Raw genomic sequence first — 27473 nt, 5'->3', positions numbered from 1 at the left:
AGTCCAGCCCCATGGGACAGAGAGGGGCCGTGAGGGGGACGGAAGGAAGCGTACAATCCCGGCTCTGCAGGCCTCCTGTATCATCTGGTGTACTGCTTCATGTAGTCCACTTTATTCCGGAAGTCCTCCTGTTACAAACTCACCTTGTCCCGCAAATGCTATTCTGCAGCTTCAATATTTAGTGGCTCATCAAAATTCAACAGATCAGTAAATATGAAGTTTAATCCCCTAACGACATCCTTTGGCGTCCTTGTGGGAGCCCAGCCAGAGCCTTCAATTGAATGTTTTCTCAGTAAACTCAGACAGATGTCCCCCGTCTCTGTGATGTTGGGGTGCCATATTCTAGTCAAGCACTTCACCTAAGGGACACCATGTTGTAGGCTACAGGAGCTTCAGTTTCAAAATGAAAATTTCCACCTTGGTAGTAACCTTCATCTGGGGTTATGGTTACCTGGAAGCAATGGAGCTTGCTGGGATCAGGACAGTGCACCTTACAGGCACTAGGCAAATTTGCTTCAAGTTCTGCAACCTCTGGGCTCCCTGAGAGCTAACTGGGCTGAGAGGCGACTTTGAGAAGCCGCCCTCCTGGTGGCATCGGCTCACGGCGGCAGACCGGAAGTCCACATTGCTCAACTCTCTATATTAGAGATTTAATGCTAGTATTTTTCAAGACTTCTTTATTGCAAGACTACTTTTTTGCAAATACTTTTCCCCCCAACAATATAAATGGGTATCATATACCATATTAAATGCACAGGAATAAAATCAATCAATCTATGAAAAGAGATGATGGAGAAGCTCATTATCAACAGGCAGAGCAAAACCAGATGGAAGCCAACTGTGCAAAAGACAGTTTCTCTTAAATCAGCAGCTGTTATACAAGTTAAGGTTGAAACTGAAAAAAATTAAAGCAAATTCACAAGAATAAAAGTATGATCTTGGGCATCTTCCACAAGAATTTAGAAACCATATCAAGAATACATTTGATTTATTGAACATTAAAACCAGTGATCAGACAAGCTATGGGGTAACATCAAGTATATCATAAATTAGAAAACAAAAATTACTAAAAAATAGGGGGGGCGGAATAACAAACCGAGTGTCACATAAATTCTGATACTTGCTCTTGAACTTGATGTAGCTAAGGCAAATGGAAAAAAAATGGTAGAATAAAAGAGCAGAACATAAGCTTCATAAGGTGATTCCACAAGACAACTTAAATTATTATAACAAAGTGTTCAAGTCCTAGAGTTAGGTAACCAAAGAAGAAGAATACAATTGGTATTTTTCAAGCTAATAACTGAAGAAAAGTTTAACACCTTGAGGTGTAATATTGAAGAATTCTACAGACAAAATAGTGAATAATTTGATGCAAGAAGCATCAAAAGAAGAAAGAAAGGATACATGAAGACACGGTACCAAAAATAATTGGTTGATATTTACAGGGGTAGCTGAAAATTAAGAATTGATGGCATTGAGGGAAAAATTCTAAACTACACTGATGACACTGGTACAAATCAAGGTTCCAAGTATTGGAAGAATGTCAATTGAAATGCTCAATAAATTGATGGAGGTACTCACTCATCTATGCTATGAACTTTGGACAGGAGCTAATGGGCCAGCTAATTAGAAGGGATCCATATTTTTGCCTACTCCAAAGAAAGACAACCTAGCTAAAGAGTGAAAATATTGAACAATATCATTCATACCATAGTCAAGTAAAATTTTGCTGAAGATAATTTTTAAATGCTTGTAGCTGTACATGAAAAGAAATTTCCAGGAATTTAAATCAGATTCAGAAGGAAAGAGGAATATAATTGCTGGCAGATGGATCATGGTTGAAAGTGGAGAATAATAGAAACATGTTTCTTTGCATTTCATTGACTATGCAAAGGCTTTTGATTATGTACATCATAAACTATTGATGACATTGCAAAGGAGGGAAATTTCAGAATCCTTTATTGTACTCATGGGAAACCTGTACATACACGAAGGGAATGTCATGGGAGCAGGATAAGCAAGTTTGTGTCAGGGTTGTATACCTTTAACCATATTTATGAGATCTCTATGTTGAGCAACTAGTGTTAGCAAGTGCACTATATGAAGAGAATCGGGTTGGAGGAAGGCTTATGATATGCACATGACACACTATTGCCTGCTGAAAGTGAAGAATGCTTGAATCACTTACAAAAGAAGATACAAACTATCAGAATTCAGAAAGATTATACCTCACTCAAAGAAAACATAATCCTGAAAACAGGACCAATAAACAAGCTCTTGATCCATAGTAAAAACATTGAAGTTTCCAAGGGTTTCATTTTACATGGATCTACAATCAACATCAATGGAAGCAGCAGTCAAAAATGAAAACATCTTGCATTGGGAAAATACGCTACAAAAGACCTTTGCAAAATGATAAAGAGCATAGATATCACTTTGAGGATTAGGGTGCTACATCGCTCCCAAGTCACAGTACTTCAAAAGCCTTAAACACATGTGAAAGCTTGATAATAAGGAAAAGAGAAGAGGAAATTGTGCCTTTGAATTATGATGTTGGTGATGTTGTCATGGATTGCCTGAGGAACAAACAAATTTGACTTCAACTAGTACAGAAGAAAGGATGGCAGATCTCATTTCCTGGACATGCAATCAGGAGAGCAGTCCCTAGAGAAGAACTATGGAAAGCAGTCAGTGAAAAAGAGGAAGATTTTCAAAGAGATGAATTTACAATGAGCTCATATATTGGAAAATTTTGAGATTGTTTTAGGATTTAGAAATGTTTTCTTTCATCATACACAGGGTCTCTATGTGTCATAACTAACTGGACAGTATTTGCCAACTTCAACAAAAAGTACGGATTGGCTCATCTTTCATCTAGCACATTGTAACCTTATGTGAAAGTTATAATCTTTGAGAGGACTTCCTGGAAGATGGCGCCGATGTAGAGTCCTCTGCCTAGATCTCCCCTTGTGGGGCACAGAGACCAATAGGTGAGGAGATCAATTTTTGGAATTTAGACATGAGACTCTAGACCAGTGGTTCTCAACCTTCTTATTGCCGTGATCCTTTAATACAATTACTCATGTTGTGGTGATGCCAACCATAAAATTATTTTTGTTGCTACTTCATAACTATAATTTTGCTACTGTTATGAATCATAATGTAAATACTTGATATGCAGGAAGTATTTTCATGGTTATAAATTGAACATAATTAAAATAATTATAGCATAGTGATTAATTACAAAACAATATATAATTATATATGTGAAATATTTATGCATTTTCCTATAGTCTCAGGCGCCTCCTGTGAAAGGGTCTTTTGAACCCCAAAGGGTCTTAACCCACAGGTTGAGAAACCCTGCTCTAAACTCTCTGCAGGCCAATTCCTGGAATTTAGACGCAAGACCTAGAATCAGACCTCCCTCTCCGATTTTCACCCACAAAGTATGCAGTGGTGCTCCTTGTGGTGTCTCTTCTCCCTGGGCAGGTGGTTTCTCTGCGTCCATGATGTAGCAGGGTGGTAAATGCCAACCTCCTTCCCCTCTCCCCTAGTTCTGTGGCTATCAGCCTTCAGGGGATATCCCAAGCCAGACCATCCACCAAATGCAGCCCATGGTCCATGCTGTTGTGGACCTCTGGGAGCCATGGATGCTAGTGCTTGCGGTGGCTTACTGAAAAGAGCTTGCATAGCTTCACTGCCTTACTGCAGTCCCACTCCTCCCCTCCTTGGAAGTGTTAGGGGAGGGGAAGAGAAAGGAACAGGAGGTAAAGAAATGGGAGGGTTTGGGTAGTGTTATTTGGTAGGTTAAAGGAATAGAGATTTGACCCCCCAAAATGCCTCATTTGCAATGATTGGGGAATGGGTACAAAAAGTTGATAGAAAACAAGCCTAAAATCAGAGTCTGTACCAGGCTGTACCTAAGGGATGGTGTGTTAGTTTTGCTGTGTTGGGCTGGAAATACCTGGTCTTGTAACAAGTCAGTCTATTTATTATTTATGCCCACTCCAGGCTCCCATATAGTCTAGCAGTTCTCAACCTGGGGGTCGTGACCCATTTGGGAGTTGAATGACCCTTTCACAGGGGTCATCCAATTCATAACAGTAGCAAAATTGCAGTTATAAAGTAGCAGTGAAAATTATTTTATGATTGGGGAGTCACGACAACATGGGGAACTGTATTAAAGGATTGTGGCATTAGGAAGGTTGAAAATCACTGCTATGAACTTTCTACATGAGCTTCACTCATAGGAGGGTTAGGCTATAGGTGTTCAGGAGTAGATTTTGGGTGTTGATATTAATCATAGGAAGCAATCCTGTCAAGTATAGTTATTTTTTTTATGATTTGGACAAGAGGGTTATAAAAGTTGTGTTGTTACTTGTAGTTTATAAGAGAATTTACTGTGTTTCACTGAGGTGGGAAAAGTGAGATCTTGCCATAATGATGGTTGGGGTAGATGAGAGGTATATTAAGCAGGGTCATTTATCAACCCTGTGTATTATGTAGGGAGAGTGCATACCTTCTATATCATGCAAGGCCCATTTAGTGTGAGTTTTGCACAACTCAGTACTAACCGTTTTCACATGTGGTCCCAGAGTGGAAATAGGCTATTGGAGTAGGTGGAAGGGAGGGGGCACTTCCAATCAGGAGGCAGTCTTGCTAAGGACAGTGTGTCCCCGTCCTCAGCCAGATGCCTATATAGGGGAGGAGGAGCCAGCAAGAAACCTGGGAATGCTGTATTCTGGTTCCTCTGGCAGTAAAAGGAAATTTGTGGTTTTCTTTCTCAAAAAAAAGGGAACAAATCTAATGTATTCTTGAAGCCTGCAGAGGGTTCAAGTTAAGCTCCTGTCTTACCAGAACAGGTCCCTTTCAAGTTAGCTGCTAGTATTCACCTGAACATACATGCACCCAATGAAAGACCCTCAGAAAACATCAATCAAATCCTCATAGAACTGAAAAAGGATATAGACACCTTGACAATAATAACAGGATACTTTAATATACCACACTTGGGGAAAGACAGAACATCAAGAAAAAACTCAACAAAGACACACAAAAGCTAAATAACATAATCAACACAAATGAAAGTTATGATATTTGACAAGGAAACAAGTGGTTAGACTTGTCTACGTAAGGCTTGCAGTTTATATTTCCTATTTGTCACAAACACAATTATTTTCTAAAAAAGACACTTCTGACTGACCCATCTCCTCTCCTAAACCCCTCTATGAGGGGATCTCCAGTGGTCGACACTTGGGCCTCAGGTCTCCACGCTGCACACGCTGCACTTCCCCCTTAGCAAATACACACACACACACACACACACACACACACACACACACACACACACACATATATATATTATTTTTGCATGATGCCTTATACCTGGTCCCTTTGGCACTGCGTGCTTCTTCCATGTGGGCTTTATTGCTTCTGAGCTAGATGGCCGCTTGTTCATCTTCAAGCCTTTAAGACCCCAGACACTATCTCTTTTGATAGCCGGGCACCATCAGCTTTCTTCGCCACATTTGCTTATTCACCCGTTTGTCTTTGGCGATCGTATTATGGAGGTGTACAGCCAATAATATGATTTTTTGTTCTTTGATGCCTGATAACTGATCCCTTCGGGACCACATGATCACACAGGTTGGTGTGTTCTTCCATGTGGGCTTTGTTGCTTCTGAGCTAGATGGCTGCTTGTTTATCTTCAAGCCATTAAGACTCCAGACACTATCTCTTTTGATAGCCAGCACCATCCGCTTTCTTCACCACATTTACTTGTTCACCCACTTTGGCTTCAGCAGTTGTGTCGGGAGGGTGAGCATCATAGAGTGCCAATTTAATAAAAGAAAGTATTCATGCATTGAGGGAGTGCTTAAGTAGAGGCCCAAGGTCCTTCTGCCACCTTAATACTAAACCTATAAATATAGACACATAGATCTATTTCCCCATCCTCATATATATGTTTGCATGTACATGTCTTTGTCTAGACCTCCATAAATGCCCCTTGACTCCCAGCTCCTTCCTCCACATCCCTTGACTTTCCTGGAGATCCCCTCATAGAGGGGTTTAGGAGAGGAGATGGGTCAGTCAGGGTGCGAGGTAGTACCGATGAAGAACACAGCTTTCCCCCAGATCCTGGATGCTTCCTCCCCCCAACTACCATGATCCGAATTCTACCTTGCAGGACTGCATAGGGCAGAGGTTGTACACTGGTGCATATGGGAGCTGGAGGCAAAGGGAACCCAGGGTGGACGATACCTTCAGGACAAGGGGTGTGAGGGGCGATGCTGGGAGAGTGGAGGGCGAGTGGGTTGGAAAGGGGGAACTGATTACAAGGATCCACATGTGACCTCCTCCCTGGGGGAGGGACGGCAGAGAAGGTGGGGAAAGGAGACTCCGGATAGGGCAAGATATGGCAAAATAACAATCTGTGGATTATCAAGGGCTCATGAGGAAGGGGGGAGCAGGGAGGGAGGGGAAAAAAAAAAGAGGACCTGATGGAGAGGACTTAAGTGGAGAGCAAAGGCTTTGAGAGTGATTAGGGCAAAGAATGTACGGATGTGCTTAATACAATTGATGTATGTTTATGTGTGGATTGTGATAAGCGTTGTATGAGCCCCTAATAAAATGTAAAAAGAGAAAAGAAAAGAAAAAAGAAAATGAATAGGGCAAAGAATGTACAGATGTGCTTTATACAATTGATGTATGTCTATGTATGGATTGTGATAAGAGTTGTATGAGCCCATAATAAAATGTTTTTTTTAATATTGTATACTTTATTTATTTATTTTCGTACTCATTATTTATTTATTTATTTATTTATTTACATTTTATTAGGGGCTCATACAACTCTTATCACAATCCATGCATATACATATACATACATCAATTGTATAAAGCACATCCGTACATTCTTTGCCCTAATCATTTTCTTTCTTTCTTTTTTTTTTTTTAATCTTTTTATTGGGGCTCATAAGGCTCTTATCACAATCTGTGCATACATCAAATGAGCAAAGCACCCTTATACATTCGTTGCACTCGTCACTCTCATAATTCACCTTCCACTTGGGTTCCTGGAATCAGCTCGGTTTCCCTTTTTTTCCCCCATCCCCCTCCCTCCCCGATCCCACCCCTGGTCCCTTGATAGTTTATAAATAATTATTATATCTTATCTTACACTCCCCGGCGTCTCCCCTCACCTGCCTCCCCCTTGCCAATCTCCCAGAGAGGAGGTTACACATAGATCTCCGAGATCGGTTCTCCCTTTCTACATGCCCTTCCCTCCTGGTGTCGCCTCTCCCACCCCTGGTGTTGAAGGGTTCGTCTGTCCTAGATTCCCTGTGCCTCCAGATCCCCATTGCACCGCTGTATATCCTCTGGTACAACCAGGTCCGCAAGGCAAGGTAGGATTGGGGTCATGATGATTGGGAGGGGAGGAAGCGTTCAGGAACTAGAGGAAGGTTTTGAGTTTCATTGTTGTTACACTGAACCCTGTGTGGCCCATCTCCTCCTCACTACCCCTCTGGAAGGGGTGTTCAGCTCTCTACAGGTGGGCATTGGGTCCCCATCATGCACTCCCCATCTTTCACGGTGATGTGATTCTCACCACCACCCCACCTTTGATGTTGGAGACCTGGTCTCCTCTGTCCTTCATGGTCACCTATGTTGGTGTGCTGCTTCCGTGTGGGCTCGGTTGCTTCTGGGCTAGATGGCCGCTTGTTTGCTTTCAAGCCTTTAAGTCCCCAGACGCTATATCTCTCAGTAGCCGGGCACCATCCGCCTTCTTCACCACACTTGCTTATGCACACTTTCGTCTTCAGCCATTATGTGAGGAAGATGATCACACAATGATTGTTTTTGTTCCTTTGTATCTGCTACATGGTCCATTCAACACCTTGTGTTCGCTTAGGCCGTGTGCTTCTTCTCTGTGGGCTTTGTTGCTTCTGAGCTAGATGGCCGCTTATTTGCCTTCAAGCCTTTAAGACCCCAGACGCTATATCTTTTTTTGATAGCCGGGCACCATCAGCTTTCTTCACCACATTTGCTTACACACACGGCTGTCTTCAGTGATCATGTCGGGAAGATGGGTATCCTGCAATGGCTGCTTAGCAGGGCGAGGTGCTATTGTATTGGGGGATTATGCATGAGGAGGCCCAATGTCCATCTGCTACCCTACTACTGAACCTATAAATATATGCATATAAATCTATTGCCCCCATAAACATAAATATATTTACATATGTACATGTCTGTATTTAGGCTTCTCTGTATGCACTTTGCCTCCTACTCCTTTCCTCTATTTCCTTTCGCTTTCCTCCCAACCCATTACCATGTTTGGCCTTCATTCTGGATTCAGTAGTTCCTCTCAGTTACCTTGCTCTTGGTCCCTCCCTTCCAGTTCTCCCCTCCCCTCCCTCCTCTGGTTTAGAACCATTCGCTGTTCCCTTGTTTCTGTGTTGGGCGACACCTCCTCCCTTCCCCTACCTCCCAAGCTCTCATGTCCCTCCAGGACCGTTGGTCCTGTTATTTTCTTCTCACATTATTTGTCCAGCCTATCTTGTCTAGGTGGACCTGCTGACATAGTAATATGTGCATACAAATGGATATGACTTTGACTGTACCCAAGTGGCCCATAAGAACATGCCTTTGACAGAAGCAACATCGACACGCTGATAAGCAGAAAAGCCACTAACATACAAAATTTACAAGGTAAAAAACAAAACAAATTAAAAAAGACTAAGCAAAAAGATAGCAAATATTAAAAGAAAAATTGCTAGTAGTTCAAGGTCCTTTCGGTGGCCTGTACACCATCCTTTATATTCCCTCGGGCTCCCTTTGCTCTGCTTCCTCCACTGCTCCATTGCACGCCCCCAGTGTTTGCCTCAGTGGCAAACACTTTTTAAAAAAAAAAGAAAAATGTAATAAAAAAAAGAAAGAGGTAAAGGAAAAAAGTCCACGCAGGAAGTATTTGAAATAAATGTGTGTACTTCAAAAAAAAAGAAAAGACACTTCTATTTTTATTGTGTGTACTTCTCTTATTCATGTGTAGCTACTTAATCAATTTTTGATAAACAGCAACACAACATGATAATGAATATTGTAAGCGGCATAACTCTAAACAAGGGAAAATCTCAATGTAATGTATTAAATTAAGAAACTCCATATGTCATTAAATGTACTTTTGTTCACAATACAGTTTTGGTAGCAAATGAGCCAAACTTCTCTGTTTCAAAATCCTCCACCTCAGTTATTTACTTATTTGTTTTAACAGTTTCATTAGCATTTAATTCACAAACCATATAATTCAATATTTCAGTCATATCCTGAAAAGTTGTATAATCATCGTTATAATCAATTTTAGAGAATTTTCTTCATTCTTATACTGCATTAGTTCTCCATTCCTCCTCAGTCTCTCCTGCAGTACATCCAAGGAATCGTTAATCCATTTAGTGTCTGTAGATTTACCCATTCTGGATTTCGTATACAAAAACACATTTTAAAAAGAAAACAACAAAACCCTAACAACAATAACAAAGCAAAACAGAGAAAAACTTCAATAGAAAAGAAAACAGAAAATATTAAAAATTAGAACAAATTTAAATAGGCCAAAAGGGACACAAGTGATCAAGTGTAAAATTTTGACCTAACACATCTGTTATGATCTGCTTTCCTCAATGAAGGAAGGGCTGGGAATTGTAAAAGCGATTTAAGACTGAGGGAGACAGTGAAGCAGGCGCAAATATGAAGTGTTTGGGGAATAAGATATGACTCCCCTCAAATCCCAGTTCTCCCCTTACGAACCTTCCAAAAACTAAACCAAACTCAATGCGTTAGAGTTGATGCTGACTCTATAAGACAGGAGAGAACTGCCTCTGGGAAGTTTTTTTCTAACTTTTTACAGGGACTTTACATGACAGAGTGGAACTGCCTCTGTGAGTTTTTAAGCTTTTATGAGAGTAGAAAGCGCTGTCTTTCTCCCTGAGAGCTGCTGGTGGTTTTGAACTGCCGACCTTGTAACTACCAGGGTTTTTCTTTAAGCCTTATGACCTTAGAAATGTGACTTAAATTTTCAAGCCTTGGATCCTTTATTTAGTAAATGAGAATAGTAGTACTGAATGTAGCATGAGCACATTTAGAGTAGACACCTTACCCAATTCCATGCCTGTAAATGCTGACCATTTTACTGGGTTGCCCCCAGCCCCCCACTCCCAAGATCCCTCATATGGCAAAGGTTCTTTAGTTACATAAGGTTAAAAAGGAAATAATACTTCACTGAGAATAAACAGAACAGCCCCTAAAATATTAGCAATCTTAGTATTATCAGGACTTTTTACTTTGTTTCCTCCTACCCTTCATTCCATTCTAGAATTGGCTATCTCAGTGGTGCTTCAGACACAGTGAACAGAATGACATAAAGGAAGGGAAGTCAGTTTGAGGAGCCACAAAAAGGGCTAAGATTTTCATTTGTGAATTAGAAGAGAAAAATCTGTGTTAAAAATATATCTGAACGTATTCATTGAAACTGGAAACTCCTGCTGTAGAAACAATGGCAGAACCCTGGTGGTGTAGTAGTTATGCATTCGGCCATTATCTGCGTGGTCAACAGTTCAAAATCCAAACCAGTGCTTTTCAGGAGAAATACTGGACTTTTTACGTTCATAAACAGTTACAGCCTTGGAAACCCATAGGAGGTCACAATGAATTAGCATTGACTCAATGGCAGTGAGTTTGGTTGTTGGTTTTAAAAAATCCTCTATTTAAAAAAAACTCCATTAGACTGTTTTATTTTTCTTTACAATCTAAGATTTCTTTCTATTTTAGATGGTAAATTGAGATGTGCTAGAATTTAACCCTCTGGAATATAAATTAGTATCTACACAGCAGAAACTAGAAGAAAAATGTGTAAAGATATCCTACAATTTGCCTTTAAGGGTAAATTTTAGAAGGGTCGATATGTTTATTGTGCCAAGTAGACCTCCATAGGAACATGTGTTCAGAGTTTAATGAGGTTGCAGCTTGGTTGGAGGGTGACTGAGATAAATGCTTTCTGAGGCCAGCATCCCATGTCTCTTTCTCCCTGGTGATAGGACCTGCATGCTCTTGCTTGAGGCAGTACTTTGCCTCAATCTTGTCCTGCACTACCTGGACCAAGGCAACCTGCGGATTGTGTCATTTTGCCGTGCATCATTAGAGCTTGAGCTCAGCTCCTTGGAGACCTGCTTTGTCATGCTGCTGGTGGATCATGTTACGGTGTGTGTACATTGCTAGAGCTCAAGATCCCTTTGGGGTCTGCTTCGCTGTGCTCCCTGCTACTGACTGTTGCTGACCCACTCTGCTGTCTGCTGCCTGTGGGCTGACTCTGCTGTCTCTCTGAAGTGTGCTTCCATGACCTTGGACACACAGCCTGTGTGAGTTGAAGGACCTTCAGTATATTAACTGCTCCATGAAAGTGAGTTGAACTGAACCCTTTGTATGCTGTGTGGATTAATTAGCCTTTATATTCTTTCTCGCTGTATAAACCTATCCTTTTATATACATATAATCATAAGTGTCCTGGTTTTGTTTCTCTAGAGAACACTGCCTAACACAATAAATAAGTCAGAAATGAAAAGATGATTAATTTAGTAAGTCCATTCCTTTTCATAAATCACCATTCTTTTAATAATATTTTTCCATGAGAATTTATTTTTAAAATCTGATGCGGATTTTGAATTGTGAGTACACTCAGAGCTTCATGGATTCTTGTGGGTTAAATGGAAATGCAAGAACATCTAGTGAGTGAGGGCTTAGGGGCAAACCATCTGGAACTGGAATCTATCTTCGTTTAAAACATGATCTTGCAAAAAATGTGCAAGATATTACATATCAGGCCACTGGGGAAAATAACCCGAGATCAAGCATATGGCATCAGGATAATCTCAAAAACAATTCTAATCATGACATCCTCTATTTCTCTGCATACTGTACGATTCATATGTACTAAGTAAAATATACTAAAACAAACAAGCAAACTCACCATCTTTGAGTCAATTCTGGCCCACAGTGACTATATAGGACAGAGTAGAACTGCCTCTTGAATTTCTAAGACTACAACTTCAGGCCTAGTCTTTTCCCCATGGAGGGGTTGGTGGCTTCAAATGCTGACCTTTAGATTAGTAGGCCAACTCATAACCCACCAGGGCTCTCCCAGACTCTAACAGAATGAACAGAGATTGAACAATAGATGGATAAGTTAAATATATATTCATTGAATCATTCTTTAATTAAAGTGATTGTCATCATTCTGAGGCTGGCTTTCAAGAAAATTTGTTTCACAAGTTTAATTTAAACAATCTCTCTAGATGTTCACCTTTGGTGTTTTTATTTTGATTTGTGTTCCATTCCATAAAGAAAGCTCATATTGAGGTTTATCTCACATGTGTTATGTCATGGGGTCACCCTCTTGAATTTTTGTTATATGTTTCTCTGTTTTTCACTGTATGAAACCCAGGATTGGTGAACCTATAGGCACAGCATGTACAATAAGGGCTTCTGGCGGGGTGTGGGCTGTACAGTGGTGCAGGGGTGTAAAAGGAGCTGATGTCAAGGATTCAGGAAGGAAAAGAATGCTTTGAAACTGATTGTGGTAGCAATTGTACAAGACTGAAGCTCTACAATACTGTGATTGAACTATGGTGTGTTCGTCTGGGTAGACTAGAGAAATAAATTCACTGACACTCATATATGCATAAGACAGAGTTTTATATAAAGGGCAATTGTACATTAAGAAAGCATCCCAACCCAGTCCAGTTCAAGCCAATAAGTCTCATATATCCCATAACAATCTATATAATCTTCTTCAGACTCACAAAACACATGCGATAATGCCGAAAGCAGGATGATCACAGGCCGGTGGGTAGAAAGTCTTTGGATCCAGTGGCGTTGTAAGCATCTCAATACTGGCAGGGGTCTCCATGTGACTCCTTCAGCTCCAGGGTTCTGGCTGCATCAGGATTAGTCCATGTGTCTTCCCAAGGAGGAAAAACCAGATTTCCTAGAATTCTCAGGAGAAAACCATGCCCACACAGAGGCCTCATTGGCTATCTCCTAATTGACATGCTAGACTCCACCCCTCCACTTAATCCTCAAATCGACCCCTGATTAGGAAACTAGCACATATGGAATGATGAATCTGTATTAACTCACAATAAAATCCTTTTGAAGAAAAAAAGAACAGAAATAAGCTTTCAAATCATTACAAATATATTCCAAATTTTTGGAGCCCTGATAGTGCAATAAGTAATGCATTTGGCTGCTTGATTTAGCTACTATTTTCCTTTTTTTAAAAATCATTTTATTGAGCCTCATACAACTCTTATCACTATCCACACATACTTCAATTGTGTAAAGCACACGTGTACATTCATTGCCCTCATTATTCTCAAAACACTGCTGTCCACTTGGGCTCCTGGAATCAGCTCCTCATTTTCCTTCCCCTCCCCTTACCTCTTCCCCCTCCCTCATGAACCCTTGATAATTTATAAATTATTATTTTATCATATTTTACAGCTATTATTTTCTTTTATTAAGTTGAAAATAGGAGTCCTGCTGCTGCTGTTGGGTGAGCTTTGGATTACTAACCACAAGGTCATTGAAGATGTGGCTATCTTCCTATAAGATTTATAACCTCAGAAACCCTATACAGCATTGACTTGATGATGGTAGGTTTGTTTGCGGGGTTTCGTGTGCTGGAAATAGATGGAAAGGAAAAAAAACCTAGAAATGTATGTAATAATTCCGCCATATATATTCAGAAGCCTGTGTAGTGTGAAAGTGAGTTAAAATTAAGATTAGAATTCATATTTCTACTATTTTTATTGGGCAACATGCAACATCTTGAAGGGAGTAGACTCTAATGAGATCATATGGCCTTTGGTCTTCTAAAAAAGGTCCTGCAGTGGGTTAAGCCACAGGTTGCTGCCATAGACCTGCCACTCCTATGACGACAGATGAGGCTTCCTGTTCACAATGGGGAAGTTCTGCTCTCTCCTAGTGGGCTGCTAAGAGTCAGCTTCAAGTCCGGGGCAGTGAGTATGCCTTTGGTTTTCATGTTAACATAATTTGTGCTCTGATCCTTCCACTTTAGCTGGAACACTTGGAGTAAATTCACTTATCCCTATTTTTTCTTTTTTAAAGGATAATACTAACAATATCCAAATTAAATAGTTATGGGTATAAAAATGTGCTATGTGTATAAACAGACTGTCAGCTACTAAGCCTTGAATGAAGAGTTATGAATCATATTGGCAATTTTCAAAATGCATTTAAGTGAGAAAACTTAGGCTCAAAAAATTACACAAATAGAACTATGTCTTTCAGGCAGTGTTAAACATTCCTGTTTGCTTAATTTGCTTTTATTTTCAGAGGAAATGTATTGCTCACTTCATTATAGAGAGCAGAGAAAGGATTCTGGCAGGCAAACACTATTTAACATGTGTTTTTTGGCCTTATCTTATTGACTCAACATGCAAATATCTCAGCCTGAAATGTTCAATTTCACCTCTGTCTAAAGAAGATTTTATATTGGTCTTAATCTAATTAGTTTGAACAATGGTTTGTGTAATGATTCATATCTTGATATAATTAGCTACTGTAGTTCAAGCAGCATAGTTCTGAAATCAAAATCGCTGCTGTGCAGAAAGGCTTTCCTGTTAGGATCTGTGTGCTAGAAAGAGACGTTTCTACACACTGCAAATCATCAATGTCTCAAAACATGTTTGCTAAATGGGTGCAAAATTCTCCCAGAAATGCCATTTGATGTGATGCCAGAATTACTCATGTGCTCAAATCTTGGTCTACTCACTCCATAGCTATGTCACTTATGTCAGGTAATCTCTCTAAATTGCATTTTTTAACCCAAAAATTAGGCATCATGACTGAGGAAGAAATAAGGAGTTACCTAGCCAGTTATGAACATACAAATACAAGGGAATTTTAAGAAGTTCATGGAAAAATTCCATTATGTTTTAATTCCATTTTGTTTTTAAATCATTTTATTGGGGGTTCATACAACTCTTATCACATCCATTATGTCAAGCACATTTGCACATTTGGTGCCATCATCATTCCCAAAACATTTGCTTTCTACTTGAGCCCTTGGTATCAGCTCCTCATTTTCTCCCCTCCCTCCTCGCTCCCCCTCCCTCATGAACACTTGGTGATTTATAAATTATTATTTTGTCATACCTGACTCTGTTTAATGTCTCCATTCACCCTCTTTTCTGTTGTCCATGCCCCATGGAGGAGGTTATATGTAGATCCTTATAATCAGTTCCCCCTTGCTACCCCATTGTCCTTCCACCCTCCCTGTATTGCCACTCTCCCCATTGGTCCTGAAGGGATCATCTGTTCTGGATTTTCTGTGTTTCCAGTTCCTATCTGTACCAGTGTACATTCTTTAGTTTAGCTGTATCTTTAAGATAGAATTGGGAGCGTGATAGTTTGGGGGGGTGTCGGAGAGGGTAAAGCATTTAAGAATTAGAGGAAAGTTGTATGCTTCATCGTTACTACACTGCTTCCTGACTGATTTGTCTCCTTTCCCTGACCCTTCTGTAAGGGGATGTCCAGCTGCCTACAGATGGGCTTTGGGTCCCCAATCTGTACTCCTCCTAATTCACAATGATATGATTTTTTGTTCTTTGATACCTGATACCTGATCCCTTTGACACCTCGTGATCACACAGGCTGGTGTGCTTCATCCCACATGGGCTTTGTTGCTTCTGAGCTAGATGGCTGCTTGTTTACCTTCAAGCCTTTAAGACCCCAGATTCTATGTCTTTTGATAACCTGGCCCCATCAGCTTTCTTCACCACATTTGCTTACACACCTGCTTTATCTTCTGTGATTGTGTTGGGAAGGTGTGCATCGTGGAATGCCAATTTAATAGAACAAAGTGTTTTTGCATTGAGGGAGCACTTGAGTGGAGGCCCAGTCTCTTTCTGCTACCTTAATACTAAACCTATAAAAATATATGCACAACGATTGATTTCCCCCCATCATCATATTTAAATATATTTCCATATGCACATGCCTGTTTAGACCTCTATAAATGCCCTTTGCCTCCTGGGTCTTTCCTCTATTTCCTTTTACTTTCCTCCTGTTCCACTATCATGCTCAGCCTTCATTTGGGTTTCAGTAATTCCTCTTGGTTATATTGCCCTTGATCAATCCCTACCAGACCTCTTACACTCTCCTTGCTACTAATTTTGGATCACTTGTTGTTCTCTTGTCGTTGGGTTGGTTAACACCACTTCCTTTCCCCCACCTCCCTCTCTCCCATGTCCCCCTGGCACCATTGGTCTCATTGTTTTCTTCTCCAGACTGTTCATCCAGCCTGTTTTATTGAGACAGCCCTACAGAGCCCACCCGCGGGTAGGGTACTGTTATCTTCTCAGGGAAAAAGCGATCAGACTTCAACTTGGTGTTCTGAGATGTGAATACAGTGTGCCGGCATGGAGCATGGGTCAGTGGAGGGGTCTGAGGACCTGGCCCAATTCCAACTACGTGGGCAGCTTCCCCTCCCCCCAGAAGAATTTACTTTAGAGGACAGCACTGAAGCTGCAGCTAGGACAGAGGGACATGTCTGATCAGAGCACATAGGAGCAAATGATGGGGGAGGAAGAGAGAATGGAGAGCACCCTGGCCCACGAGTCCTTAAGGAAGATATCTCCACTCAGAACAGCCAATGCACAGAGTGGACCATATGACCAGCCCCACTATGAGACACGATGCCCCTCATGACTCATGGCCCTATGGGAGACAACACTGGAGAAACAGTGTTGGAATTGGCCCAGTGTGGTCCCACCACAGGGAGGCAAACCATTAAGGGCATGCTGCAGAACAGCAGGGCTGAGGGTGGAGAAGAAGAGCAGGGAAGTCCAGAGGGAATGCCAAGCGTAGACTTTGGGGCCATGGTGTGGCACCCCTTTGGACTTGATCAGAGGACACTCCTAGAGGTCAACAAACAGACCCTGAACTAGTTCCAGGTTTTTCTTTTCTCTTTTAAAAATTTTATTTATTTTAAAATTAATTAATTTTGTCTGTTTTTTTCGTTGCTGTCATCGTTTGTTTTTTTTTGCTTTGTTTTGCTATGTCTTATTTTTGTGCATATTAATTCCATTTTACTATGAATTTAATGCTCTCCTTTATTGCACTAATATAGTACTATGAAACTAATATGGCACATGGTGGGTGGAACTTTCCCTTCGTTCCTTTTGTTCTCCTTCTTCTTTGTCTTCACAAGACTGGTGCAAAAGCAGATTTTCCCTTTCTGTATAAATTTTTCACTCAGAAACAGTGGATCCTTTCTTTCTTATTACTCCTTTCTTTTCTCTCTCTTTGCTTAATCTTCATACAAGTTTCCCTATGTCATAATCAGTAAACATGTCAATAAAAGTAAAACAAGTCTAACAGAATTTTGAAGAGGTAAAATTGTATTATGTATTTCTCTAAAAAGAGTAAAGCGCAACCAAATAACTCTTTAAAATATGAAATTTGAGGAAACAGTAGGAAAATTAATCCAAATATGGACTAAAAGCAGGAGAACCTCTGTCAATCAGTGGAAGCAAATTGACCAAATCTAAGGTCAAGGATAGTTTATACCTAGCTCCCTCCTTGTTGTCCCCGTATCACTGATCTCAGAAACACTGGCACCATGTGGACAATTTTAGTGACATTGAAATTTTACTGGTTGGACAACAATTTGATATTTGTTATCATGCACTGTGAGTATTTCCTCTGAATGAATTTTCTTTGTTCCTGTGCTGATGCTCTGTCCTGGGCCTTAGGGGCTCAGTGTTAATTATGCCATTGCTGCCCTTTGAAATTCAGATTAGTCTTCCAGCAGGTTGCTGGATTATAGAAAGCTTTCTCTTTTCCTTTCTTTTTCCCTCCTATAGTCTTTTATCATCATGTCTTGAAAATAGTGGGTCTGCATTTACTTCTTAGCTTCAGAGATTATTTCTGAACTGTGGTTGACTGTTTCCTGGAACACTACGGTTTTGCTTAAGTGAGATGCAATGATAGAAAACTTTAGAACTCCAATTTTGAATGTTAGTTAGTCTGTTAACAGAGACCATAAACATAACTTGTCATTAAAGCCTGGGCATTGATTAAGCCTCCTCATTTTCACCTGTGGATATATGATAATTAATATATTAAATTTAAAGAATATAAATGTTTTAGCTTAAAATCATAGTTATAACAAATATTAATTTCAACTTTCCTAAACATACCCATGTCTGCCATAATTTACAAAATCTTTGGTGTAGTTGAATTTAAATAAATGGTATAAACATTTTAATTACTCAGGGACAAAGTTCATAAGGGTAACAAAAGAAAGAGGAAAGGAACAGGAAATTCTTAGCGGGAGTGTGTTTAATGATTGCAATATGTGATCTAATCAATGACATGGAATATAATGCATGTAGACTGCTAAATGAACAGCAGACTTTTCTATAGACATGCATGCAATTCATAAGAAAAAACTAGAAACAACAACAGCAAAAATGCACAGAGAAACACCAGAAATTTGTGTTACAGGGTATACTCATATTGTGAAGAGAAACAATTAGAATCTGGAAGCATCCTGGTCAGTACCAGAAGGACACTCTGAGAATGGATCAGGGAAAGCAGATTATAGATGTGGTGTCCTGGCAGCATAATCTCCTTAAGGTCACTGGAATTCACCAAATGAGTCCAGTGTACTTGCTGAATTGCTTACTAAGCAATTATTTGAAGATTACTTTTTAAAAAATAATTCCTTTTAGGCTCAAAGTTCAAAAGGACACCAAAGGCATTGGCCTGAGTAGGTCATCACAACATCTTGGACTCAGAAATTTGGATTCTAGGAGAATGAAAACTGTTAAGAATAAATTGTGAAAAAAACCAAATAAAACAAAAAGAAAAATGAAAAATAAAACCCAGAAAATAGTCAAGTGAACATTACAGCAAAGGTCAACCTGTTTTGACACAATTTCTACTGGCTTCCAAACCTTCAGAGATAAGGAAGTTACATAATCAGATTAAATGCACAGTGTTATGGAATGAAATGTGTCCCTCAAAATGTGATGATAGCTGATTTTGTCAAAATGTCCAATGTTTTGGCTACAGTAGTGTGATAAATAATATTTGTGAATCTAACTTTTAAAAACAGTCTTATAGGCATAGGCTTTACATATTATACAATTCATCATCCAATCATATTTTAGAAGATTAGTACAACCACATTTTCACATACTCATTGTTGTTAGCTCCTCATTCTGCACTCTCCCCCAATAGCCCTGTCCAGTTACTGTCTCTAAATACCCACCTATCCAGGATTTTACTCACAAAAAATATACAAAACACAAACATGAAGCAGACAATAAACCTCAACAACAGTGACTAGAAAAAAACAAACCAGAAAAATCTCAATAAAAAAGGAAAGCAGAAAATATTAAAAATAGAAACAACTTTAAAATGGGTCAAAAAGGAGAATAACTGATAAGGTATTATGTTTTAAACAAACTACTTCTGCCAACATCGACTTTACAATTACAGGACTATTCACATTCCTAGACGATGGTCAGAGAGGATTCACTGGACTTAATCGATGTGGGGATCCTGGAATTGGGCTTTGAGGCTTTCACAGTCATTGATCGTCTTCTGAAAACTGAGTGTTCACAATACAAGCTCTGGTTCCGTTCTCTACAGATTTGGGTTTTCTTTTTTACAATCCTTGGATCACACAGGCTGGCGTGCTATCTTCCATGTGGATTTATTGATACCTCATTTAGATGGCTGCTTGTTTGAAGGTAAGCCTTTAAGATCCTGGATGCTAGTCTTTCTGATAGCTTGGCACCATATTGTTTTGTTTTGTTTTTTTACCATGGTTTGTTATAGCACCCATATCTTCAGTGATTTCTTTATGAGGATGAGGAATTGAGCAGGACCATGTCATAAAAACTAAAAGCGGAAAAGTTTAAAAAATACTTCTTTTAGCTTAATTACAAATAATGTAACAAATAAGGTTGGAATATAGTGGAGAAGGGATTTTATAAAGCTCTCCCCTTGCTAGTGTATATATCATCAAACAAATACTAATGTAATTTACAACAATGCTTATTACATACATATTCTATGACTACAATTAATATTGAATATTGCTATATGCTCTGGTATGGAGAGGCAGTCATTGGGGGTATATTGCATTGGTGACACCAATAATGGTACAAATAATACCTCTGTATCATCAACAGAGGTATATTAATTTATTTTAATGCATTATTTTCAGGTACTTGCAAACATTGACACATTAGTCCTAATAAGAGTTATGAGATTGATCAAGATGGAAGAAAAGTATTCATGTGTAAATTTCCTTCAATCCAACCTTATGAAAAGACACAAATAGTATTACATAGCAAAAAACCTACTAAGCATGGAAAATGAGAAATGATGGTTATGTGTAAGTTAGAAAAATTTAAGAATCCTAGAAACTACCGACTAGATGTCTTAGTCTAGATTCTCCAGATAAGCAAAACCAGTGAAACATACATACATATATTTCTCTTTCAATATATGTTTTCTATGTTTACATGCATTTGTAAATATAGAATTTTTTATCAAGAAAATTCCACAGTTAAAAAATAACAGACAGTCCAAATCCAGGCAGAATCCTGGCCTGTGGGACAGAGGTAGGGCTGGATGCTTCTCTTGACTTTAATAATTTCAGGGCTAATGAGCACAAGATGGGCAGGAAGAGCGCAAGGTTGGTATCTTCAGAGGCAAATGACTCCAAAGTGGGCAGATGAGACTTGTTACTGGTGAGGCGAATGGATTCAAAGTGAGCATGACAGATGTCAGATCAGTGTAAAAAACAGAAGTTCAATGTCTCAGAGTCAGATCAGAAAAGAGCAAACATACTTTCCCACAAGGTTTCCTTATATTGGAAGCAAGCCACAACCGAGTAAGGGACTACATCCCATCCTAATCGTTTGTATGTTCATATTGGATCCCAAACGGAGGCAATTGTGTTAGATCACATCAAGGGAAATTACTAGGTCTTAACTGCCAAAGCACTAAGAATCCTGGTTCAATCAAGATTAATACAAAACCTATTACAAGAAAAAACAAGAGGGATGAAATCATATCATGTACTTATACTGCAAACCTCATCTATATACATTTCAAACCTCAGATATATAATTGCTTTAAGCATTTAAGTGTGAGCTCTTAGCATAAGTTGTGCATTTCTTGAATTGACTGTATCACTTTCTTATATCACAAATTTCACTTGGCTGAAAACAAGGCCTTCCTATAAAAGTAATGTGAATCAATATTATATGAATTTTACACATGTTTGCTCTGAATATTGTACCAAGACTTTCCCCCTGGAAACTAACTTTATAATGAGTTTTTCCCTAAATTCATCCTAGCTGTATAAGGGTCAGTAATGAGTTTTTATTTTTCAAAATTCATTTTATTGGGGGGGCTCATACAACTCTTATCACAATCCATATGTCCATCCATAGTGTCAAGCACATTTGTACATTTGTTGCCATCATCATTTTCAAAACGTTTTCTTTCTACTTGAGCCCTTGGTATCAAGCTTCTCATTTTTTCCCCTTCCTCCCCCCACCCTTCCTTACTCATAAGCCCTTGGTAATTTAGGAATTATTATTATTTTTTCATGTTTTACATGAGTTGTATTTTCATGTTTCTGAAAATACCATTTCCCTGGATTGATTGTTGGAAGTGTGGATGTTATATGTTACTTAGAATTCAAAAGTACTAAAAGTATGAGGTATGATTACTGTAATAAGAGGAGATAATTGGCTTTGAATAAGAAGATACCAACAATCTGCTTTGATTACCCAAAAAGATCAGGCATAGTTCATTGATTAGTTTTTCATAATGCTTTGTTGATGTTTAAGAGCCCACCAACTTGCCTTAATGAGCATAATATGTTTGATAATATGCTGGTTAGAGAAACAAAGCTACTGCTAAACAAATACTAATCTAGCCTCTCATGTTGTAAAAGCCAGACATTTCATAAGCATTTTAATATCAACTCTGCCTTCTTGAAGTTTTAAACATATACTATGCATAGATCCTGGATATAATATGCATATATCCTATAAACCTATTTTTCTCTTTTGTTCTCTATTGCAGATGGTACCATCCAGGAGTCATCCTATATTTTGTTCTCTCCCTCCATCAAACATCAAGTTACATTCCTTTAATAAATGCCCTCTTTTTAAAGATGACCACTGCTGGGAAAAAAGGGAACCGATTACAAGGTTCTACGTGTGGCCTCCTCCCTGGGGGACAGACAACAGAAAAGGGGGTGAAGGGAGACGCCGGACAGGGAAAGCTATGACAAAATAATAATTTATAAATTATCCAGGGCTCTTGAGAGAGGGAGGATCGGGGAAGGAGGGGAAAAAAGAAGATCTGATGCAAAGGGCTTAAGTGGAGAGCGGATGCTTTGAAGATGATGAGGGCAAAGAATGTACAGATGTGCTTTACACAATTGAAAAAAAAAAGATGTCCACTGCTATCTTGGATCTGGATTCATCCTTTGCTCTGACTACTTTGATAGCCAGTTAGCTTGCCTTTTTGCCCTTGGTTTTGCCTTTTAAATGAACTCTCCAAACCTCATCTTGGATAATCTTCCTGCGATGCAAATGTTTTAATGTGCTTTAGTGTTATTCCTCCATTGTCTTCGGGGTCAAGTCTCTGACTTCGTGTATAACCAATAATGACTCATCTTACTTTTTACACTTCATGAAAACTAATTGCCATCTTCTGCATACCACCCCCACCCCTCCCAAATACTCTCATGCTTCCATGCCTTACTCAAATGGTTTCTTTGCTTGGGAGCCTTTTTTCCATCCACATAACTATTTTATTGCCATCCATAAATTCTCCCCCCTTCCCCCATTAAGACACAATTTACTTATTTTCAACTCTAGGAAGTTTTCATTGAGCCAAGATGGGATGAAAGTCTGAGTTCTTACAGTTATTTATTCATTCACTCAACATTTGCTATTTTATTACAAAATTGAGTCTTGATGCATTTACATTCTGCTCTGCAGGATGAACTCATCACAGTTTGGGATACATTTCACATAGTTACAAATGTTTCTAGATACTATCACCGTGGTCCCATGGAAGCTGATCTAAGTATTTTGCTGAAATGAAGCACACCGATTTTTAAATAAGTATCCTAACTAGACATAACTTGTTTCATAAAATTGCAAGGTACACAGTGAAGCATTGTCCACAAAATCCTGCATAACAAAACAATCAATTTTCAGATTTAAGAGTCAGAGACACTGAGAATCAAAGAGAAAAAGTGAATGATTTTAACACTAACCTTTGCCAGCCCTGGCCCAACCCCCTTATATCTATCATCTCTCATATTTAGAATAATTTTGTTAATGATTTCTCTTTATAGGTTGGTAAACTGAGGTGCACTCTTGCCTAAGATCTCCTAATGCATCGTTGTCATGTCTGTGGGCCCTGGTCACAAGTGTGTGTTTTTTGTATCACCACAGCAACCTCTTTTACCTCACTTTCCTGACACAGGAAAAATTTAGGGAAATTCTTAACTATTTCTTAATATAATCAGTTTGACTGGGTTTGCATTACTCTCTGAGTAGCAAGCCAAATAAAAAATATACAGCATTAAATAAAAAGCTGAGTAGTAAGGGGACAAATGAACATTTGAAATCACTACACAATTGATAATTTTTCAGGGAATGGGCGTGTAAACTTACTGACAAGACGGGTTCTTCCCAGAAGCAATAAACACTTTTTCTAGAACATCCGATAATATTAGAATCCTGTGGCTTGTCATTATGCATCCTGCCACTGGACTTAAAATGTTGGGATGGAAAGTGATGCCTGATTCTCCTAATCAGGATTTTGTTTGTGTCTGTGATTTGACATAATTTATTATCTGGGTAGGATTAGAACTAAGAAAAGAGATTTTTTTTCTCACAAGGAAGGCAAACATACACTTAACTGAAAGTCAATCTGTATATAATTATGTCAGTAGACTAGTTGAATGAGAGACTGTGATCTTTGGCTTAAAATGGTTTAAGATAGAAATCAGTAATTCAGTTGACTATATAGAGAATTTACCAATGACAAAAACAAACTTTTCAAATATGTACTGCATTCAATTGTAAGCATACTTTTCAAATAACAAAACTAAAAACCACAAGAGCAAAACAGTTGCCATTCAATTGATCAACTAAGTAATAACCCATATGTGTCAGAGAACTGTACTTTATAGTGTTTAAATGGTTGATTTTTCAGAAGTAGATCTAAAATTCTTTCTTTGGAGGTGCCTCTGGGTGGTCTTGAAAGTCTAATCTTTCCGTTAGCAGACAAGTGCATAAACTGTTACAGCACCCATGACTCTTTTTATTTGAAAGACTGAAGAACATTGGACAGATGCTTACAATAGAGATCAAGAGAGATAACCACTGGTGTGCTTTTTTATATCTTAATAGTTCTTTCTCTGCATGCTTTGTTTGCAGAATAGATCTGTATTTATTTCTTCATTCAATGATCATACCAGTCTTGATGTGGAAGCAGCAGCTGGATGATTAGGAAACTATGTCCTTGAAGGCTCATATGTTATTTGCCCAAGCCACACTGACTCAAATGATAGAGCCAGAGGAAGAAACCCTGGTTTATATCTTCTCAAAACACTTAGACTTCAACATGCTCTCTTCTATCCAGGATAAGTTGCTTGTTGGTGAAATATCAATTCTTTACAGGACACCAGGGTATTTCTAAATCCTGAGAGGAAATTATATTTTTGATTGGGAGAGAAAAGAAAGCTACTGACAGGGCATTCTTCCCACTAGTGCATGGAACTAGCACTTCTCTAGTATCTTGATAAATGGCCATGCTGCAAGCATCAGAAATGTCCCCTTCTGATCAGATAAGAATGGTGGTCCCCACTGATGCAATGGATAGAATGTGCCTTCTTCAAGGTACTTGGGGACTTTCAGTCATGAACTCATGGTAATTAGAGTTGAAAGAAATATCAAGGCAGAGGTACATGATAATATTGATATGGATGAAAGATCACAACCTCTACATTTGAGAATATGATATTTCTGTTTTAAAAGTTTGATAAAGGGAAAATATTTGGAGGAAAGTGTCACAACTTGAAACTGGGTAATTGTTATGCCTTATATCTAACCTCATCAATTCTCTTTGGTATATGAAATTTGTTCCATGTCTCCCTATGCAACCTTTCTAGCAACGGCTTTATGATCTAGAAGGAAAGAATGATATAAACTTCAAAAAGGTAAACCAAAAAGAAACTTTTTAATAAAAAGATAAAGGTATATCTGGAAATAGAACAGAACACACAAAAAATTTTAACATAGCTTACTCCCTTGGGCAAATAGATGTTTGTTATATTTTTCCAATTTCCTTTTGTTTCTCCAGACAAATATTGTATTGTTGTTAGATGCCATCCAGTTGGTTGCAACTCCTATGTACAAATGAACTAGCACTGCCGTGTGCTAAGCCATCCTCACAACTGGTTTTATGTTTGAGCCTATTGTTGCAGCCACTGTGTCCATCCATCTTGTTGAGGGTTTTCCCCTTTTTCCGGCCCCTCTACTTTGCTAAGCATGGCATCCTTTTCCAGGAACTGATCTCTCTTGTACTTAAGACATGGTATCAAGAGATTAGTTCCTTTGTGTGTTTCATTTTTAACTTTAGAAAGATCACTAAATATACTTCATGAAAGTGTTGATTTTCCCAGGACTAATGGCAATAGGAATCCTGGTGGCATAGTGGGTTATGTGTTGAGTTGCTAATCACAAGTTTAGTTGTTTGAACCCAACAGCTGCCTTTAAAAAGAAAGATGAGGCTGTCTGCTCCCATAAAGATTTCAGCCTAGGAAACCCGAGCGGACAGTTCTACTCTGTCTTACAGGACTGCAATGAGTTGAAAATTACTCAACAGGAGTGCGTTTTGTCGTGCTTTGTGTTTAGCAATAAAGAAGGATTTATTTGTTCTGTTCTTAGATAAGAATTTCTTAGGCACCGCATAACCATTCCCAGTATGATTTCATTAGTATCAATAGGGGAGCAAAGTTTGGGTTACATGTACATGTGTACACACACACACACACACACACACCGAGGGTGCAAACTTTAATGTTCTTAATTTCTCTATGAAACGTCGGCCGTTTGAGACCACCAGAAATACCTCACTACAGAGGTCTGCCATGCTACGTCTGAAATGCCAGCCATTACAATTCCTATGCAGTTGAGGGAGGGCCGAGCTGGGAGTGAGGGGAAAAAAATGAGGAGCTGATGCCAGGGGCTTAGGTGGAGAGCAAATGTTTTGAGCATGATGAGGGCAATGAATGTACAAATGTGCTTTACACACTTGATGTATGTATGGATTGTGATAAGAGTTGCATGAGCCCCTAATAAAATGATTTAAAAAAAGAAATACCGCCCCCCCCCAAATTCCTATGATGCACAATTTTACTGTGTAACACAGAGGGTTGCCATTAGTCTGAATCAATTTGGGCTTTGTTTTGCTAATCTACTGTCTGTTTATCTATCACCTACCATCCATCCATCATGTGACACATGATGCAAAGTATACATCACAGGCTGATGTATATATTTTATTTACATAGTATATTCATGCTTAATATACCAAATAAGCATTTTCCAACATAATTAAAAATTTCCAAAGCATTTAAATAAAATCATGATACTGTAGACCAGTAGTTCTCAACTTTCCTAAAGTCGGGACCCTTTAATACAGTTCCTCATGTTGTGGTGACACCAACCATAAAATTATTTTCGTTGCTACCGCAAAACTGTAATTTTGCTACTGTTATGAATTGGGTGACCCTTGTGAAAGGGTCATTTGACCCCCAAAGGGGTTACAACCGACAAGTTGAGAACCTCTGCTCTAGACAGATTTATATTTTTCACTGCTATTATATCATTTCATGCTGAAATTTTATATATATTTACTGTTTCTTCTATTTTGTCTTTTGCCCTATAAACTGTTTCTACTGTTGCAATTATTTGTGATGGAAGACTTAAATATTATTTAAAATTGTACTATTAGTTACATTTAAATTTCTGAAAAAACAACCAAACAAAACTTGAGTTTCTATTTCTGTTATAAAGTTCAAAATTTTTTTTACCTTGACTTTCCTAGAAGTAAAATAAGTAACTGATTGTGTTAGGCTGGGTTGACTAGAGAAACAAATCCAGAGACACTCATGTGTGTAAGAGAGAACTTCATATCAGAGTCATTATATATTAAGAAATCATCCCACCCCAGATCAGATTAAGTAAGTAAGTTCGATAATAGCCCATATGTCCAATACTAGTTCATAAATTCCTCTTCAGACTCACGCAGAACATGCAATGATGCCAAATGCAGGA

General features: G+C 38.9%; 1 pseudogene; it reads right to left on the bottom strand.

Moving 5' to 3' along the window:
- Positions 1–80: 80 nt before the first annotated feature.
- Positions 81–26286, bottom strand: LOC142455408 (NEDD8-conjugating enzyme UBE2F pseudogene; annotated as a pseudogene).
- Positions 26287–27473: the final 1187 nt, after the last annotated feature.

Source organism: Tenrec ecaudatus, chromosome 8 (assembly GCF_050624435.1).
Source record: "Tenrec ecaudatus isolate mTenEca1 chromosome 8, mTenEca1.hap1, whole genome shotgun sequence".
Classification (NCBI taxonomy): Eukaryota; Metazoa; Chordata; class Mammalia; order Afrosoricida; family Tenrecidae; genus Tenrec; species Tenrec ecaudatus.
This window is presented reverse-complemented; position numbering and strand designations above follow the sequence as displayed.